The 18,262-nt window shown below is 47.5% G+C and overlaps 1 protein-coding gene across 1 annotated transcript in view; it reads left to right on the top strand.

The window, feature by feature from the left end:
* SPOCK1 (SPARC (osteonectin), cwcv and kazal like domains proteoglycan 1) overlaps positions 1-18,262 on the top strand; it is a 496,575-nt gene that overhangs the window by 195,565 nt on the left and 282,748 nt on the right. The gene's annotated exons all lie outside the window — the stretch shown is intronic.

The following is an 18,262-nucleotide window of genomic DNA, read 5'->3' as shown; positions in this document are numbered from 1 at the left end:
AAGCCTAATACCCAATGGCCTATAGTAGACATTGAAAAAACAACTCACAAACCAATCAGAGAATTCAGTTAAACAACAGTGGCCACAGTTTCCTTACAGGTTTGTGCCAGATGGGCAGTGGCCACAGGGGATACCTAGACCAAGAAGATAAACAAGATTAAAATGAAATTATTTCTCATTCCAAGTCAGGATTTTCTACTGTGTTTGCAGCAGCGACTCTGGGGAAACAGCCTGCGAGGAGTTCACTGTCGCTGCTCACTGTGTGTGTGTGTGCAGCGATAAATCAGTGGATTTATGGATTTAATTTCCTCTTCCTATCTGAAGATGGGAATTTAAAAGTTAAGGTGTGTATCTACAGGTAGTAAAATGCCATTTTGTTCTTCCTTACTGGCTGAGTCTTGCACAGAATTAAAATTGCAGGAAAATCTCGTTAAAGATGGGTCAACATTCATTACGCCATGGAGATTCAGTTGCAGTCCAGAGGCCTGGCTGTGCGTTCAGCTTTGCCGGGGAAGGGCTGCGTGCTGACAGCAGTTTGCTCTGGAAGAGAATGGGTGGCTCAGTTGCTTCTGGTCACGTCTGCACCCCTGGTAGCTGCCCCAGCATTTTGGTCGGGCTCCCCTCCACCTTTCCTTTCCTTTACCTGTCCCAGTGAGCAGGGACAGCACAGTTTTCTCGGGGAAAACACTGCCTTTTTTTCCGGGAAGGTCGGGGGCTTTAGCTTAAGATGGTTCCCACTTGAAACCCTCTTTAGAGGTAACTCAGACTGCTTGGCCTAACCCCCCCGCCCCCCACCACCAGTTTGCCTTGTTTTGGAAAATGTCCCTACATGGTCCTTTATTCAGAGACAAGCTTAAGGAAAGCCGAGTTCTGTTCCACATAACTTGGAAGTCAGGCAGGGCTGCATCCAGGGCACCATCCCGCTTTCTCTCCACCTCTTGGCTGCAGCTCCTTGACACACTGGCTGCATTCTCAGACATGGTTTTCCCATGGGTCTGGGAAGATTTTCTGGGGATGTTCCCAGCCAGCTCTTCCTAATAGAGTCATGCGGAGAGAACAGACCCGTGCCCTGTGTGAGCCGACCCCAGTTCATTCATTTGGCTATTGCTGCACGTTTGAGTTGCTTCAAGTGAGGGTCCTTTTGAGTGTCGCTGCTTATGAACATTGTTGTTTGTGTCTTTTTGTAAATCGGTACTCATTTCTGTTGGGTGTGTTCCTGGGGGTGGAGTCTCTGGGTCAGGAAGTATCTGTGGAGCAGTTTTCTGAAGTGGCTGTACTTCCACTCTCCTGCCAGCAGTGAATCCGAGTTGAGGTCCTCCGCCACTTTTCCTCCCCTGGGCCTGGCCATCGTTTAACACAGAGAGCTTACAGTTGCTCATGTGGAAAATCATACAATAATTAAAAAGTAACAATACAAGAATAAACTCTGTTTCACATACAACTGTAACCTACATGTAGATTAGCCCTACTCGTGGAATATTTTGGCCTAGGGGTATCCTATTCTGTGAAATGCCTGTTCAACTCTCTTGTCCCTTTGAATTGGATTGTTGTCTTTTTCTAATCAATTTGTATACAGTCTGTATATATTCTAGGTGTAAGCCATTTGTTGGTTGTAACTCATGCCAGTATCTTCTCTCACTCTGTGGTTTGTTTCTTTCACTCTCCTTCTGGTTTGTGTTTTTTTTGTTTTGTTTTGTTTTGTTTTGTTTGCTTTTTAAATATATTTTATTGATTTTTTACAGAGAGGAAGGGAGAGGGATAGAGAGTTAGAAACATTGATGAGAGAGAAACATCGATCAGCTGCCTCCTGCACACGCCCTACTGGGGATGTGCCCGCAACCAAGGTACATGCCTTTGACCGGAATCGAACCTAGGACCCTTGAGTCCGCAGGCCGACGCTCTATCCACTGAGCCAAACCAGTTAGGGCTCCTTCTGGTGTTTTTTGATGAGGATGATGCTTTATGAGTTTTCTCCTTTGCTTAACCATTTCCCTCACATATTTTAAAGCAACATCTAGGAAATATGATTTCCTGCCTCTGTTGAGCAGAGTGTACAGCTCTCTGTGGCTTTGTGCTGGCTTCAACCAACACATCTCCAGCTGGGAACCCTGTGGTCTTTCTTTCTGAATTGCTTTTTAAATGATAAAAGAGAAGTACCTGCCCTCACCTCTGCCTCTGGCTTACATGTTAGAGTTTTTGTTTTTTTCCTTTTCTTTTTTAAAGACTCTTAAGCCCCTGACTCTTTAGACCCGTTTTAAGACTGTGGAACCAGAGAATTCTGTGTTTTAAAGAAAAGCAACAGGCCAAACATTCCCTTTAATTTTGTTCTCCTAAAATGGTAATATGATGGGAAGGCTTTGAAAAAGAAGAGGAATTGAGGGTTAAAATGCACATAAATGAGAGTCATTTATTAAAAAATAATTCTGCTTATAATGGCTACTCATTATGAGCACCAGTCTTTTTGCTAATCACTTTCCATAGATTATCTCATTTAGACTTTGTGAAGTCTATGAAGTTGGCCCATTAACAGCCTCATTTTATAGATTGGAAAGTGAGGTTCTGTACTTCCAAGGTCACGCAGTCAATAAAATTGGAGCCGAGATTCAAAGTGGGCTCTGTTGGGCTCAGAGCTCAGTGCTCTGTCCGACTGCCCTGCTGGCGAAATACATCCTTGCTCCTTACAAATTGGATCAAGCCAATCAAACCACATTTCAGGCCTCTTCCTACCCATAGTTCAGTACTGGTGAAAAATTGGGTAGCTGCTCCTTTCCCACTTCTCCATCTCAGAAATAAATCCGCGAGGCTGACTGTCTCCTTTTAAAGTTGTGCAGTTTCTCCTCATTCTGGAAGGCATTGCCTTGTTCCATCAGGAGGACCTAGAAGTTTTGGGTAAAATATGGTGGCTTCAAGGTTTAGCAACAACTCAGCCTAGACTTAAGATTGTAAAAATTATCGTGTGTCCACGTCTCCCTGTTCAGTGTAGCCTGATGTCGAAGCTGAGCAGCAAACCTAGGAGAGGTCAGTGACTAGATTCTCAGCTTCCAGATCCTCTCTCTACTCTTTGGTTGAAGACTCTTCCTTTCTAGGCCACTGAACAATCCTCTCTCTACTTATTGGTTGAAGACTCTTCCTTTCTAGGCCACTGACCAATCCTCTCTCTACTCATTGGTTGAAGACTCTTCCTTTCTAGGCCACTGAACAATCCTCACAGCCATGAGGGTGGGAGTTGGCCCTGGTTGGGGAGATAGGACACTCATTGGGGAAGCACCGAGTAGGACTCAGGCCTCTGTGCTGGGCTTTTTATATTGTCAAGACTTGGGACAAAGTTAGGGTGGGATGTGTCCAAGGGCTCCCAAGTCTCTTAGATTCCTGGTTTATGGCTGGAAGGGAGTAACAGCTGCCATTACCTGTTCTTTCTGAGTGTCAGTAGCACTAGGCCTTGAGTAGCACAACTTACCACAGTTGATTTAGAAGCTACCTGTACATTGTGGAGCCGTGTTCATGGAAGGAGAAAAGCATTCAGAGGATGGGGGATGGACCTGCCTCCCTCTCATTCAGTCCTCCGAGGGCCATAGCAGTGGTGAATTCAGTCTCTCAGGGACTGTTATAGCTCAGTGCCTCATCATTTGTGGGTGACTCTTGCCACTTTCCTTTTCTCCTCAACCAGAGGGTCTTGCCTTCCTATGCTCCCACTTGACTATTGATTACCTCTTGCAAAGGGACTTCCCTTCACATTTAACTTGAAAATTGTATTTTCTCAATTTTATGGCTTGTAACTTCCAACCGCCCATTACTTCTCTCCCCATGTAGATGACGCCTAAAACATAAACAGCTGTTTTCTGGGTAATCTCCCACATTGCCTTCTGAACAATTAAGCAGTTGCAAGGGCCATGGGAATGACTGTCCTAGCCTGAGCCAGCCGTCCGTAGACATCACCGCAGTGGCAGCGTGAAGATGGGCTGTTCAGGGAGTTCAGAGCTTAGTAATTGCTGAGAGCAATTTGCTTTCTCTCCTCATTACTGTCTGTCTAGAGACCCAAGTGCAGAATCTTTAAGGGGCAACTGAAAACAATCTTGTCCTTAGAGTTGGAGGTGCAAAACGGAGGGGGAAAAAAGAGTTTCATTCACTGGGTAACTAGTCTCTAACAGTTTAACTAAGTTTTTGCCCACTGAAGTCTCGGGAAGACACGGATAGTGTATTTTTTTTCCAGTTGGGTAGGATATAGGAGAAAGGAAGTCTCATGGGCCTCCTTTCCCAGCGCTGTCTCTCATGGAAGTGTTGCCAAACGCTGAGGCAGAGCCAGTCCCTGTGTTGTAGGACCTTCTGCAGCATGTGGCTCAGCTTGCCTCTTGCAAGTCTGTGTCCAGGAGGTGGAGTGTGGGGCATGGCACACCTGGGCAGTCTCAGGGCTGGGCCCAGCCGTCTTCTGCTGGGGACTCTGGGCAGAAACAGTTTACATCATGACATCATAAGTCTCCTGATGATTGGGGGGTGGGGTGGGGTGGTGTCCTAGGACAGTGATGGCGAACCTATGACACACGTGTCAGAGGTGACACGCGAACTCCTTTTTTTGGTTGATTTTTCTTTGTTAAATGGCATTTAAATATATAAAATAAATATCAAAAATATAAGTCTTTGTTTTACTATGGTTGCAAGTATCAAAATATTTCTATATGTGACACGGCACCAGAGTTAAGTTAGGGTTTTTCAAAATGCTGACACGCCGAGCTCAAAAGGTTCGCCATCACTGGCCTAGGAGTCATAGGTCAGGGGAACTGTTGGGGGAGGAGCCGGCGGAGCCCCTGAAGAGCAGTCACACTGGGTCTCGCCCATTTTGCTTTCAGGATAAGAGTCTCTTTTCGTTGAGGCTGGAACCTATACCATATCCCAGGTGTACTGGTGAATAATGCAGATTTTTTTTTTCAATAGATGGAGTTACACATGTTGATATATATGTGATTTGATATGGATGCTGTTTTGTTGTATTGACAACAAGCTTCAAATTTTCATATGTCAAATTTTCTGAAGGTGTTAGCGTCATAGATGTTTTTACGCTTAAAAATGTTGAATTTTGTGCCAAAAAAAAGAGCATTTGCAGGAAGTTTTAATTCATTATTTTGAAGAAAAAGTTATTGTATACTTCAGGAAGCTTATGGTGAACATGCTCCATCTCAAGATACTTGTGAGCGCTGGTTTAAACGCTTTAAAAGTGACGATTTCAATGTGAAAGACAAAGAACGTCCAGGTCAACCGAAAAAGTTTGAAGACCCACAATTACAAGCATTATTGTATGAAGATGCGTGTCAAACTCAAAAACAACTTGCAGAAAGATTAAACGTTGCTCAGCAAATAATTTCCAATCGTTTACCAGCAATGGGAAAGATTTTAAAGGAAGGAAAATGGGTGCCATATCAACTGAACAAAAGACAAGTGGAAAACCGAAAAGTCATTAGTAAAATGCTGCTTTATCGGCACAAAAGAAAGTCTTTTTTTGCATCGAATTGTGACTGGCGATGAAAAGTGGATTTATTTTGAGAATCCCAAACGCACAAAATCATGGGCTGATCCAGGTCAACCACCAACATGGACTGCAAGGCTAAATTACTTCGGAAAGAAGACAATGCTCTGCGTTTGGTGGGATGAGGAAGGTGTGGTGTATTATGAGCTTCTAAAACCAGAGGAAGCTCATACTGATCGCTACAGACAACAAATAATTAATTTGAACCACACTTTGATCATAAAATGACCAGAATGTGCCAGAAGACACGGCAAAGTAATTTTGCTTCATGATAATGCACCATCACACCCTTCCAAACCAGTTAAAGACATGTTAAAAGATCTTGCCTGGGAAATATTAACCACCCACTGTATTCATCAGACCTGCTTCTTCAGATTACCATTTGTTCTGATCGATGGCACCCGCACTTTCTGAGCAGCACTTCAAAACGTACAAAGAAGTGGAAAATTGGGTCTCTGAATGGTTTGCCTCAAAACAAGAAAAGTTCTATTGGGATGGTATTCACAAATTACCTGAAAGATGGGGGAAATGTGTAGTTAGCGACGAACATTACTTTGAATAAAGCACTTTTGATGTATCTCTTGAAATTATCATGTTTTCTTTGATTATAAAATTCGCATTATTAACCAGTACACCTGGTAAACCTCAAGATGTTAGGGAAATTCTCCAGCTGCTCCTGGCTTCCTTTAATAAACTCGTAGATAAGTGATCACCAAGAGAGTCAATAAATGTCCATTGAACTAAATAGAACTTGTGTAAATCTTCCTTTAAAATACCCATTTTCCACCATTACCACCCTTTGGGGGAATGAAGCCCATTAATTCATACTGTGTGTGAAACAGTGGTCTTTCTTTCTCCTTACTGCAAAACTCCATCCTGAGACTTGGGGGTGGTGACGAGTTTGGTTTTCCTTCATGACTGAGGCTTGGTGCCCAGGTGCCTGTCACTGGCTGCCTTGCCACCTTCTTGCTCTGTGAGTCTACACATTTGACTCTATTCTGTCTCCACTGTTCCAGGCTGCAGGCTCCTCCCACATCCTGCCCCATCCCCAGGGGGCACCCAGCAGGCCTGCTGCAGCCACCCTGGGGAACTGGGGAGAAACAAGGAGGAGTCCTCTCTGGTGGGTGCAGCCCTGCTCCCGGGTGTGGTTGAGGCAGCAGTGCACGTGGGATTTCAGCCCCCTCCCTTTCTGACCAGGCATTCTGTAAGTGAGCAGGCTGTGTGGCCATCCATGGCGATTCCATGGACTCTCACATGGGAAGTCCATTGCCAGGGCTCCATACACAAAAGGCACCAGCAGATACCGGTTCCTTCAACATCCCTTCTTACCCATACTAGAAATTCACTCTTGGTTGAAAAGAGCATTGCTGAGCTCAGAGTGGTTCTGAGGCCCTGGGATATAGTGAGAAGTTTATGATCTGTGAAAACCAGAGGGCCGAGGCTGTGATCCTGCCTGGCTTTTCACTTGGATACTTCACTTGGATACTTCAGCCAAGTGTGTGATCCCTAACATCTCAGCACCTCATTCCCTTTGTCTTTAAAATGGGACGACAAACAGCATCCACCACACGGGATGGAGAAGAGCATAAGTGGTCTGCTCAGAGCAGGGCAGTGAACAGCCTGCAGGCAAACCCAGCGGAGGTCAGTAGTTTAGAATATTCTGTACATTTTTAAAGAAGGAAGGAGAATGTGTGTCAGAGTCTAGATAGGCCCACAGAGCCAAAAATATTTACTCTTTGGCCCTTTACAGACAAGTTTGCTGACCCCTGGTTTGGAGGGTTGAGCCCCACCTGGCACTGGGTGGCAGCTCTACACAGGGGGTTCCTTCCTCATCTGTTACAGCTCTTTCCCCAGGGCTCCTCCCGCCTGAGCACTTGGTGCGAAAGGATTCATCACCAAGATCAGCCAGGAAGGCTGAGGCGGGCCTCCAGTGGACGCGAGCTCAGAAGGGAAATCGGTAGCAGTTCTGTGGTTTACGACTTTTGCCGCCTTTCAGTGTAAAACCCACTGAGGACGGCGTGTGCTTATGGTTACCCCAGGTGTGAGTAGCGTTCGATGATTTCTAATAAATCATTGTGTTTAAGCTGAGCATTGGTGGGGCATTTTTCTGACAGTCTTTAAAACAGTTATTTATTTTCTTGGAGAAACGTAACCCAAACGGCTTGGTAATGAACTGCCACTGCTGTTACGGGGCTTGTTCCCGTTATGGTGGGAAGATTTATGTTCGCAGGTAGATGGTGGTTGCGGGAGATGTAAGAATAATGTGGTTCTCTAAGAGCAGAGACGGCGTGAATAAGCACTAAAGGTCTGGGGAGCTGTGGTCCAGGATGTGTCCATAACTTACTCAATATTCTCTCCAGTCCAGCCATTCAGGCATAATTGTGTGGGAGAATGCAGGGACCAGCAAGAAGGCAAGCAGGGACGGAAACCATATCTGTACCTGATTTGGTGAGGTGGACCCGGGTTTGTTACAGAGTGTGCTCACTCGGACGAGTGCCGTGGAGCCGCCGTTGGGCTCACGCTACTGCTGGGGGAGGAGGCGTATTAGTCGGGGTGACTCACAGGTCACACTGCAGATGGGTGCCTCAGCAGGCGGGCTCACTTTGAACGCGGAGGACAGACTCCTGCTTCATCCTCTGTCCTCCAGCCCAGCTCCACCCTCACCACCACGCAGAGGTTTGGTGTATGTTCCTCCTGTTCATTTTCCATCATCCATGTTCGTTTTCCTGGTCACTGTGTCTTTTTCCTTCCTTTCTCCTCTCTTTCCATACTCTGGCTACACTTATCTCTTAGCCCTAAAGGCTCAGCTTCCCTGGGAATTGTCAAGGGTGAGCCTTTTCCTTCAAAAGAACGAAGTTACCAGTTGCCAAGAGAAGTCATAATTTCTTCACATACCGGCTCTGACTCAACCATAGCTGGTCTGAGCTGGTTCTGCAGGGCTCCTCCTTCGGGAGATGATGGTCCAGAACTTGGGGAGGTGCTTGGCCAACTTGGGTGCTGGGCAGTTATGGCGTGGAAAGAGGCCAGGGCTCTGCAGTCGAACAGAGCTGGATTTGAATCCCTGCTCTGCTGCTTTTTGCTGTGTGACCTGGAACCATAGTTGCCTCAATGGTAAAATGTAGAGGATACTGCCATCCTTACAAAGCCATTGTGATGATTATGAGGGCTATTCAACATAAAGCTGAGGGCACAGTGCTTGGCCAGTGGTAGATGCTCAAAAGACACTCGCTGCTTCCCATCGTAGGTTCAGTGCAGGCTTGAGTTGCTGTCTATTGAACTCCCTTTAGAAAATGATGGGACCAGCACCTCCCTAAGACCCGAGTCCTTGCCTGACTGCCCTCTGAGTCCACTGCAGGTCTGTAATCAAGCATGTTCTTACATCATCCATGTTCATTTTCCTGGTCACTGTATCTTTTCCCTGCGAGACTGTTTGTAGACTCTTTTCATTCCCCTTTTCCCTCTTCACCAGTTCTTAATCCCCCTCACCTTTCATCCTTGCCTGGACCTGAGCTGACAGGTGCATCCTCAATTCAGGGGTCAGCCAAAGCCCTCTCCCCAAATGTTTCTTACCTTGTCTGTTGTCAGGATTTTGTCACCTCGGACTTGGATCCCTTATTGAATGTGAGTGGCCTGGGAGCTGGCACGGTCCACTTTACCTGGCTCTGAAGGAAGGGTCCAGGAGCAAATGTCGATGAGCGATGTAGAGAGACAACCACGAGGGCACAGAAGCCCTGGTGTGCCGGAAGGGCGGAGCCTCTGAGGACAAGCCTTGCCTCAGTCAGAGTGCTCGTGTGTAGGGAGCTCCGTCCCCACGGAAAGGCAGTCGGTGCCTCGTTGAACATCGATTTAACACAGAACTGGCCCTGACGTCCTTCCTGGGGCTACTTCAGCCTGTGCCCTGCAGACACCCACTTCTGTGGAGGGCACTTGCAGCTGAATTCTGAAGGGGCTTTTCTAGAGCTGCTGCATTTATCCAGAGCATGAATGGTCGAAGGACCTAGCCTATCCCTGGTTCCTTCTCGGCACTTCTCAGGGTGGCTCTGGTCAGTGGAAACTCCTGGGATTTCAGAGCCCCTCCCTCTCCCCCACCAGAAAGGAAGTGGATTTGGGGCAGTGTTACCTTTGGTGCTTGGTTTGGTACTGGGCACTTCCCAGTCAAAAGTAGGCTGCAACAGCATCTGAGAGGCACCACCCCTACCTGGCAGGGAGCCCCTGTGAGGTGAGGAAGGGACTTTTTAAAAAAATTGATTTGAGAGAGAGAGGAAGGGAGACACGCACACACACACACACACACAGAGAGAGAGAGAGAGAGAGAGAGAGAGAGAGAGAGAGAGAGAGAGAGAGGAACATTGGTTGTGCCCTTACCTGGGATCAAACCAGTAACCTTGATGTATTGTGAGGATGTTCTAACCAACCGAGCTACCCAGCCAGGGCCTGGAAGGGACCTTTAATGGCTGACTTAGGACCTGGCAGCTCTTCCCCAGGAAAACGTGTGAATTTGTATTACCACCTTATTATGAAGGCACCAGCTCCTGCGTGTGGAGTCTGTCCCCACTGATAGCAGGAGTGTGCGTCCCATCAGGCGCTGGTGTAGATGTTCCCAGCCAGTACACTCAGCCAGTTGGATGGGCTGCAGTGGCAGCCAACAGGTAATGAGAAATCTATCATACACACTGTTGCTTGAAGCTCTGGATCACATGCCTTGAGCTGTGAGTAATGTGATTACTTAAGCGGCATTTTATTTACACTTTCACACAGAGCAGTGGCTGCTGCTTTTCCAAAGCAGCCATCACCCAGGTTTGATTTCTTAAAAGTCTCTGCAGAGTCCGGATGGCAGCATTGCAAATATCCTAATCCAGACGACGCTAGTGGTCTGTGCTTGAAACTCTGCTATCAGCTTAGAGCAGGAGATACTAGTACACTGAGGTCAGTTTAAAAATGCAGGTTCCATTTTTGGTGCATACCACATGCTGGGCATTTTGCATATATGTCTCAAATAATCTTCCCAGTAATCCCAGTAAAGTAGGCACCATGGCCCTCATATTACAGACGAGGAAACGGCAGCTCGCAGTGTTAGAATTGCTTGCCCAGAATCATTTAAGCAATGGCAGTGCCGGTGTCAAGAGAAGTTACCAGTTAAAAAGCTGCCATAGGCATTTATGTTTTTTTATGTTTCAGATTGGGAAGCAGAACCATTGAATTCAGCTCCAAGCTGGGTTAAGAGCTGAGTTTTGTGAAAAGAGCGGCATGAGAAATGGACGTCTGAGGCTTTGATGGGCGACACCAAAGTAACCCATGCAATGCTGTTCCCAGATAATTCCGGCAGGCAGCCCTGACACGGTGTCTGCAATTCTAGCCGTGATTTGTGTGCCCTGCTGGTAAACGAGATGAGGTATCTGAGCCTCGGATGCCTTATTAAATGGAGCCACAATTTGGGTTTGTTGCAGGAGCTGTCACTGCCTTGTGGACACATGTATGATTTCCACTGTGAGCCCTGGGCCCTTCTCCTGCATGCTTGTGGCAGGGGCCATGGCTGTGCGCGGGTGCATCAGCGGAGGATCACCCCCTGCTTACTCCAGATCGCTCATTCCTTAATAGGGTAGCAGCAGTGTCAGGACAAAAGGAATAAATGAATGGTGAACTTGTGTGCCAGCCCAGAAACAGGCTAATAATAATGGTTTGTGGTTCCATCCAACTGCCCGGATATGGTTCTAGTCATTATCCTAGGTCAGTGATGGCGAACCTTTTGAGCTCGGCGTGTCAGCATTTTGAAAAACCCTAACTTAACTCTGGTGCCGTGTCACATATAGAAATTTTTTGATCTTTGCAACCATAGTAAAACAAAGACTTACATTTTTGATATTTATTTTATATATTTAAATGCCATTTAACAAAGAAAAATCAACCAAAAAAATGAGTTTGCGTGTCACCTCTGACACGCATGTCATAGGTTTGCCATCACTGTCCTAGGTCGTGGCTCAGGGAGCTCTTCCTTTTCACTTCCCACTTACTTCAGTCTAAGCTGTTAGTGTGCATCTTACTGCAGATGTTGGTGCTGTGTAATCACGTGTAAAAATGATTTTACCTCTCTGGTCTAGTGTTTCCCTAATACAATGTTAGGGTAATGCTGTCTTCATTTTCCCTATTTCATAGGACTTCCAATGAATGGGTGAAAGAATGAATATGAATGAGTAAATGGATGAGACAACATACAAATACATGAAATAATCCATGCTAATTTTTAAAGGTTGAAAAATAATAAAAAAGCTAGAAGCAGGAAGAAAATTCTCATATTCCCCCAACTGTTGACAACCATTCCCATTTTGATTTTTCTATAATCCTTTTCTGCACTGTTTCTCTTTTCTTCTTACATTCTTGAGTCAAGGGCAATATTTAAGGGCAGCTGAGGTACCTAGGAGATATGACCATGCAACTGACTAAATGGGAAGAACAGTTTTAATGAACAGCCCCACGCTTTCCTGGGTAGCCACGCTGTCCTGCCTCCGTGCGTGGTGGTGGCTGTGGCAGCTCCTTCTTTCCTGTGGGCCTCTGGGGAGGTGGCTGGGCACAGGATATGGTTACGGAGTGGATGAAGCAGTCATTAGGCATCTTTGGTTCTCTTTACACTTCTTGATTTTCTGTTTTCTTCCCATGATTTTGTAGATGGCTTTCTTCTAGGGGTCCAATGCTTATGACAGTGATGGTGAACCTTTTGAGCTCGGTGTGTCAGCATTTTGAAAAACCCTAATTTAACTCTGGTGCCGTGTCACATATAGAAATTTTTTGATATTTGCAACCATAATAAAACAAAGACTTACATTTTTGATATTTATTTTATATATTTAAATGCCATTTAACAAAGAAAAATCAACCAAAAAAATGAGTTTGCGTGTCACCTCTGACACGCGTGTCATAGGTTCGCCATCACTGGCTTATGAGAAGCTAATTTGACTAAAGAATTTGATCTAAGGAACTTTTTCCAAGAAATTCACTCTTAGTATCTCTGGACATCAAGTGCAAAAACCCAGCTGGACTCTTTCTTTAATGTTTGTAGGTTATTTAATAGGAAAGGGACATAAAGATCTAGGACCTAGTTATGGTTTGTGTTCCTATTAGGTGCTCACATTTGAAGCAAAAGCAGCTTATTGCTTCTGTATACCTTGGATTCTTCCAGCACATTCTAGTCTTGCTAGTCTGTGAAAATTGCTCCTACTTTATTTACACAGAGCTTTCTGGCACATTTGATTTATTATTTGACATATTTAGAGTCATTGAATTTTAGAGCTGGCTGGGACTTACATTATTAACATTCCTGTTATTCCCCCAAATAATAAATGACAAGAAAGTAACAATAAAAGTATTACATGGCTTCTGCTGGCTGTGTGCTCCTCCACAAGAAATAAGTACATCCTTCTTCATGTGTATTTTGTTACCATATAAATGGTCTCACCTGATAATTTCCCTCTGGGGGGTTTTGATCTTAAATGATGGGTGCCAGTCCTGGCTGTTTATCTCCACTTCCTACACCTATTCCCTGCAAACAAGAATGGGGCCTTCAAAGGCTCAGTGAGAACAGTAGGCGATTACTGATTATCAGTGACTAGGCGTTGGGAGGGGTACCTCCAGGCTCCTGCTTCCCAGGCATGGTCACAGGGCATGGCCCTTGTTCTCAGGGAGCTGGTTGAGAACAAGTGAAAGATGTTTAATTATTTGATGAAGTAAAGGTGCAGCAAGCATATGTCCCTGTAGGATGGAGAGAGTGACAGACATACTGACTAGCTTGTTCCACTTGTGGTCCTTAATGACTCACACATGTTCTTCCTAGGTGGCATGGCAACCCCTGTTGATGGAGTCTCATCCCTGGCATGTCACACACGGCTCAGTGTGACGTAGTGGCATCACTCAGCCATCCAGCCAGAGTGCACAGATTGTAATGATGCCAATGACCAGCTCCAGTAGCTGTAGAGTATCCTGTCCCAGAGCAAAGGGCAGACTGAGTGTTGTGGTGATGGGCGTTGGAAGATCCTGAGCAGAGCTGGCCCGTGTCTCGCGTCATCTTGTCTCTGTGGCTGCACCTGCACTCCGGCTTCTTTGCTTTTAGCTTGAGCGGAGAGCTGTCGCAGCAAAGACTGGGCTCATGTGCTGCCGGTACTGGTTCCTCCACCTGCAGGGCCCTGTCCCCTCCACTGCACGTTCTTGGCAAACTCCGATCCTCAGGACCCAGCTGAGTCCCACTTCCTTGGTAGAATCTGCCCTGGCTTTCAGGAGTGGTTGGTGGCTTCCTCCTCTGCGTTCCTGTAACTTTTATTTTTTGTAATGATCACATTGCCAAGTAACATTATGCTTCATCGGCTTGTATTCTGGGTCTCTCTCCCCTAGTCAGATTGTGGCTCCCAGAATGTAAGGGCTGGTGCTACTTGTATCTTTGTCTAGCACAGGGCAGATATATAACAAACGTTCTATCGGTGATCATTGTGCACCTGCAGACTGACCTTCCTCACTGTGTCCATGGCTGCATGCGGCTCCCTCTAATCTGTGACATACTCAGCCCAGAGTCCTTCAGAAAATACCAATTGATACTGTCAACCTCCACGTAAGCCCTCCAGTGCCTCCTCGGTGCTTACAGATAAGTCAGGCTGGCTCATGGGTCATTAAGATCCTCAAACCTCTTGGCAGCTTCAGCCTTGCACTCTCTCTGGGTGCCCCAGGCCCTAAATGACCACGTCCAGGTTGTAGAAATTCCCTTGGAGGGGAGAGGGCAGCCAGGTGTTCATGGAGTCTCCTGGTAGTAGGGGCTGAACTACCAGTAGGGGATTCACACACATTGCTCTTTGCTTGAAGGCAGTTCCTCTGTTCCTCTGGGCTCTCTGTTTGGTCACATGACATAAGTCTATCATCTACTGGACCACGGGGCCAGCTGAGCAGCTTCCCAAGTGTGGAGCCTTGTGGTCGTCTCTCCAAGTCCCCTGAGTCCACCAGGCATCCTCTGGAGGTGCTGGGAGCGAGAGACTGTTATGACAGTCACTGAGTTGCACTAATGCGAGAGGAGTGAGAGAAAAGGCAGCTTGATGCCATGGCCCAGTGCTCCTCGGCCCAGAAGCCTGTGGGAGAGGGACCTGTGGAGAGTGTTCAGTCAGCCTCCGAGGAGTGTTCGGCTTCTGTGATGAGCTGTGGTTTTCGCCATGGCTGTGCCTCAGAGAGGGGTGCCCACTGTTCCCCCTGGAAGCCTCGCTGGTGATTGCAGAGGTGGGTTGTGGCTAGGGAGTGTTCCCTGCACTGGCTACCTCTCACTATGGGGGAAATGTCAAATGAGCACTTTGCGATCCTGACACCTTTGGCTTGAAGTGGGCAAAGGACCTTGAGCGGATTTATTCCCAGGGCTTGGGAGGAGCATCTGTTGTGTGAGTGGTCCACGGGCAGGGCCTCAGCATGCAGAGGAGGGCGGCAGGGTGGCTGCTAGGATACTTTCAGGGACATAGTGAAGCGAGTCTTTATTGCTACCCTTCCCAGATGTTCCCTCGAAGCCGAGACTGAATGACAGAGCTGGGAGGACCTGAAGCAGGCCTAGCTGTGCAGCTAATGAAAATTTCATGCAAAGTCTGTTGCTGTAGTTCCCAGAGCGGCGGCTGGTGCCAAAGCCACCACTTCCCCCATGCTGTGCCTTGATGTCAGTGTTGCATGTTCTGCTCTGAATGGGACTTTAGGGGGTGCTGGTGACGGACGGGTGAGTGCTCAGCCCGGAGCACACAGAGACAGAGGGCTCCTGGGGCCACTGCTCCTGGGGTCACGTTCTGAAGCCCCGGAAGCCGCCTGGGTCTGGGTGGATCAGTCAGGTGTCTTGCCTGTTTTCCAAGACCCAGGAGCGTGACAGATGGTTGAGCTGTTTGGTCTCACACAGACTTCGTGAGGCAGATGTTGCTGTCCCCCATTTCACAGATCAAAAAGCCGAGGCGAGATACTAAGTCATGGCAGTGGTCGAGAGGGCCTCTTGGGAGGCCTCTGGTCTATGTGCTCATCTCCTGTCCCGTGGCATCTCTAGCCAGTGTCATCACAGGGCAGCCGGCCCCTGTCCACTCTCCAGGGAATGCAGTCTTCACAGCCCTCGCTGCTCCTCTCTTCACCGGGCGCCACGGAGGCGGTGTGTGGTGGCTGGAGCCTGATGTTTGGAGTTGGGCAAAACTGAGAGTTTCAAATCCCCGTCCTGCTTCTCACTGGTGATTTCTTCTCTTAGCTTCACTTTCCCAGCTACCTCACAGGGTGCTGCTTGTGCCTATCTCAGAAGGTCATTGTAAGGACTCAAGGAAATAAAACACAGTCAGGGCTTAGCACAGTGCCTGGTACACTTGGAGCATTCAAAAATGGTAGCTGCTATTATTACCATATGATTAATATTAATGTTACGACTACTTTGATTATTTAATTTGATTTCAACTTTTTTATTTGAACAGGAACTTGATGCAAGTCCTGAACATTGCATCAGATTCCAGCTCAGCTTTGGAGAACCAGGCTATAGAGCCCGCTTGTTCCTTGGGGGCTGAGGGCCCTAATGGATGTGGGTGAGGATGTTGGACCAAGGTCTGCCGGTCTTCCTCTTGCATACCTTAGTCAGTTCTTCCAAGACCTTCCAGAGTCATCCCGGCTGGTCCCAGGTTCTGGTTCCTGCTGGACTTTAAGTCACTTTAAGGGAGTCCTTGATCCCTTTCCTCAGAAACCTCCAGGTCACTCGGAGGGGAAGTAGTTGGGGAGTTGCAGCCCCAGACACTGGCATAAAAAATCAGCAGAGCTTGAACTGTTTTCTTTGCTCATTAAGTACCAGTTGCACAATGGGCACTGTGCTGGGCCTGGGGGTTTGGTGGTGAAGATGCCCAGCCCCTGGCCTTCTGTGTGGTGAGTTGCAGGAGTAACTGTGCCTGACGTGTGGGTGGGTCAGTGCTCTGTTGGGGAAACCACAGGGGCTGTGGACAGCACAGCAGAGCCACCCCAGGTGGCAGGGAGTGGGGACAGGGAGTCTGCCCCTGAGAAGCACTATCTGAACCGGGGTTTGGTAGAACAGTGAATGTTTAGTTACTAAAGGAGGCAAAGGAAGGGAGATTCCAGCAGTGGAGGAGCAGCAGGTGCAGAGTCTCAGAGGCCCAAGAGAGCCTGTGAACTGGCCTGTGGGTGCAGGGAGACAGGGAGGCTCAGCAGAAACTGTACCTCGCAGGGTCCTGGAAGCTGCTACTGGGCCTGGCCTTAGTCTGGGAGCCGGGGAGACAATTTGACAACTCGAGTGCTTTAGTGGAGGTGGAGGGGCGGGGGTGTGATGTGATGTGGGTAGACTGTCACCGTGGGAGCAGTATCAACAGCCGGCAGGGCTGGAAGGAGGCAGAGACTGGTTCAGGCATATGGCAGTGGCCCAAGGGAAAGCTGTGGAGGCCTGACCTGAGGGAGAGGCTGTGGATACAAACCAGGGAGACGTGAGGTCCAGGAGGGAGAGGACTTGGTCATTGTCTGGGTGGCAGAGGGAAGGAAGTGGGAGGATCAGCCCAAGATGTGGGTTCTTGCTGGGCAACTGGGTGGACTGAGCTGGGGAAGCCTGGGTGGGGCGGGGAGCGGGGGATGGCAGGCCTGGGAGTGGAAGATGGAGACAACTCTGGAGGCTCTGACGGGCTGCACCTGGTCTTCTGTTTGCGGTGGGTCTGAATCCTCCCTCCTCACCTTACCCCCTTCTAAGTCACTGTGACTGGGTTAGTGTGTGGTTTCCTTTAGCCAGTGAAGCTACACAGTGGAATCATTTGGGGGCTTTAAGAAACCCCATTATGGAGCCCACAGCCAGACCACTGAGTCAGCCTCTCCTGGGTGGGGCCTTGGTTTTGACCCCCGTGACAGTCAAGGATGAGAACCACTGCTCTCCCAGTCCTGCTTTCACGTCTCCTGCTAATGAGGTCAGAGGTATGGGCTTTTAGTCTGGGGAGACACCCCTGGTCTCAGTCAGTGGACAACTGGAGCATCTTATACCCATTCGTGTTCCCGGGAGAAAAAGCCACATGCAAAGCATACTTTGGGGAAGAAAACTCAGATTCAATTTTTCTCTTTGAGAAAAGAACAAGTCAGTGGGTCACTCCACCACCCCCATCACAGATGGACAGACAGGAACAGACAGACAGTCCCCAGGAAGGGGAACTCTTTGCCATGATTATAATCTTTCAATTGTCTGGAGGTGTCATGACAGTCTCATTCATTTACGTAAAGCGTGTCCCCTCCAAAATGTGTGCACACTTTAACAGCTGATAGCTGAATTTTGAAAATGTAATGTATTTCAATAAACAATTTATAATTATTCAAAGTGTGTGTATACATTTTGGGGAACACCGTATATTTTTGAGACCATAAATCTGTATCTTTCTCAGGTTTTAGACCTCTATGAACTATTTTGGAGCTTCAAGACAAAATAATTTATTTGCCAAAATGTAGAAGGTCTATTACTGTTGATCTCTGATGTCATTTGGGGGTTTTTATTGAATGTCACTCTGTGTCACAGGAAATTGTTCTTTTGGAACTCTCATAGGCAGTAATCATGGGCTAACCATATTTCTGGTAGCTGTTTTACAGTGATGACATAGTCACCAGAGCACACTCAGATTTCTCCCCACTTCCGGTCTCCTACCCCATAACCTAACGTTCTTTCCCAGGGACATAGTGAATGATGGGACCTTTTCAAGGGAATGATGGTCAGTGACTTAAGGAAAATGTCTGCATATGACC

The sequence above is a fragment of the Myotis nattereri genome (genome assembly GCF_964212035.1).
Source record: "Myotis nattereri genome assembly, chromosome: 5".
NCBI classification, from domain to species: Eukaryota; Metazoa; Chordata; class Mammalia; order Chiroptera; family Vespertilionidae; genus Myotis; species Myotis nattereri.
Note: the sequence above shows the minus strand (reverse complement) of the source record. Positions and strands in the feature narration are given on the sequence as shown.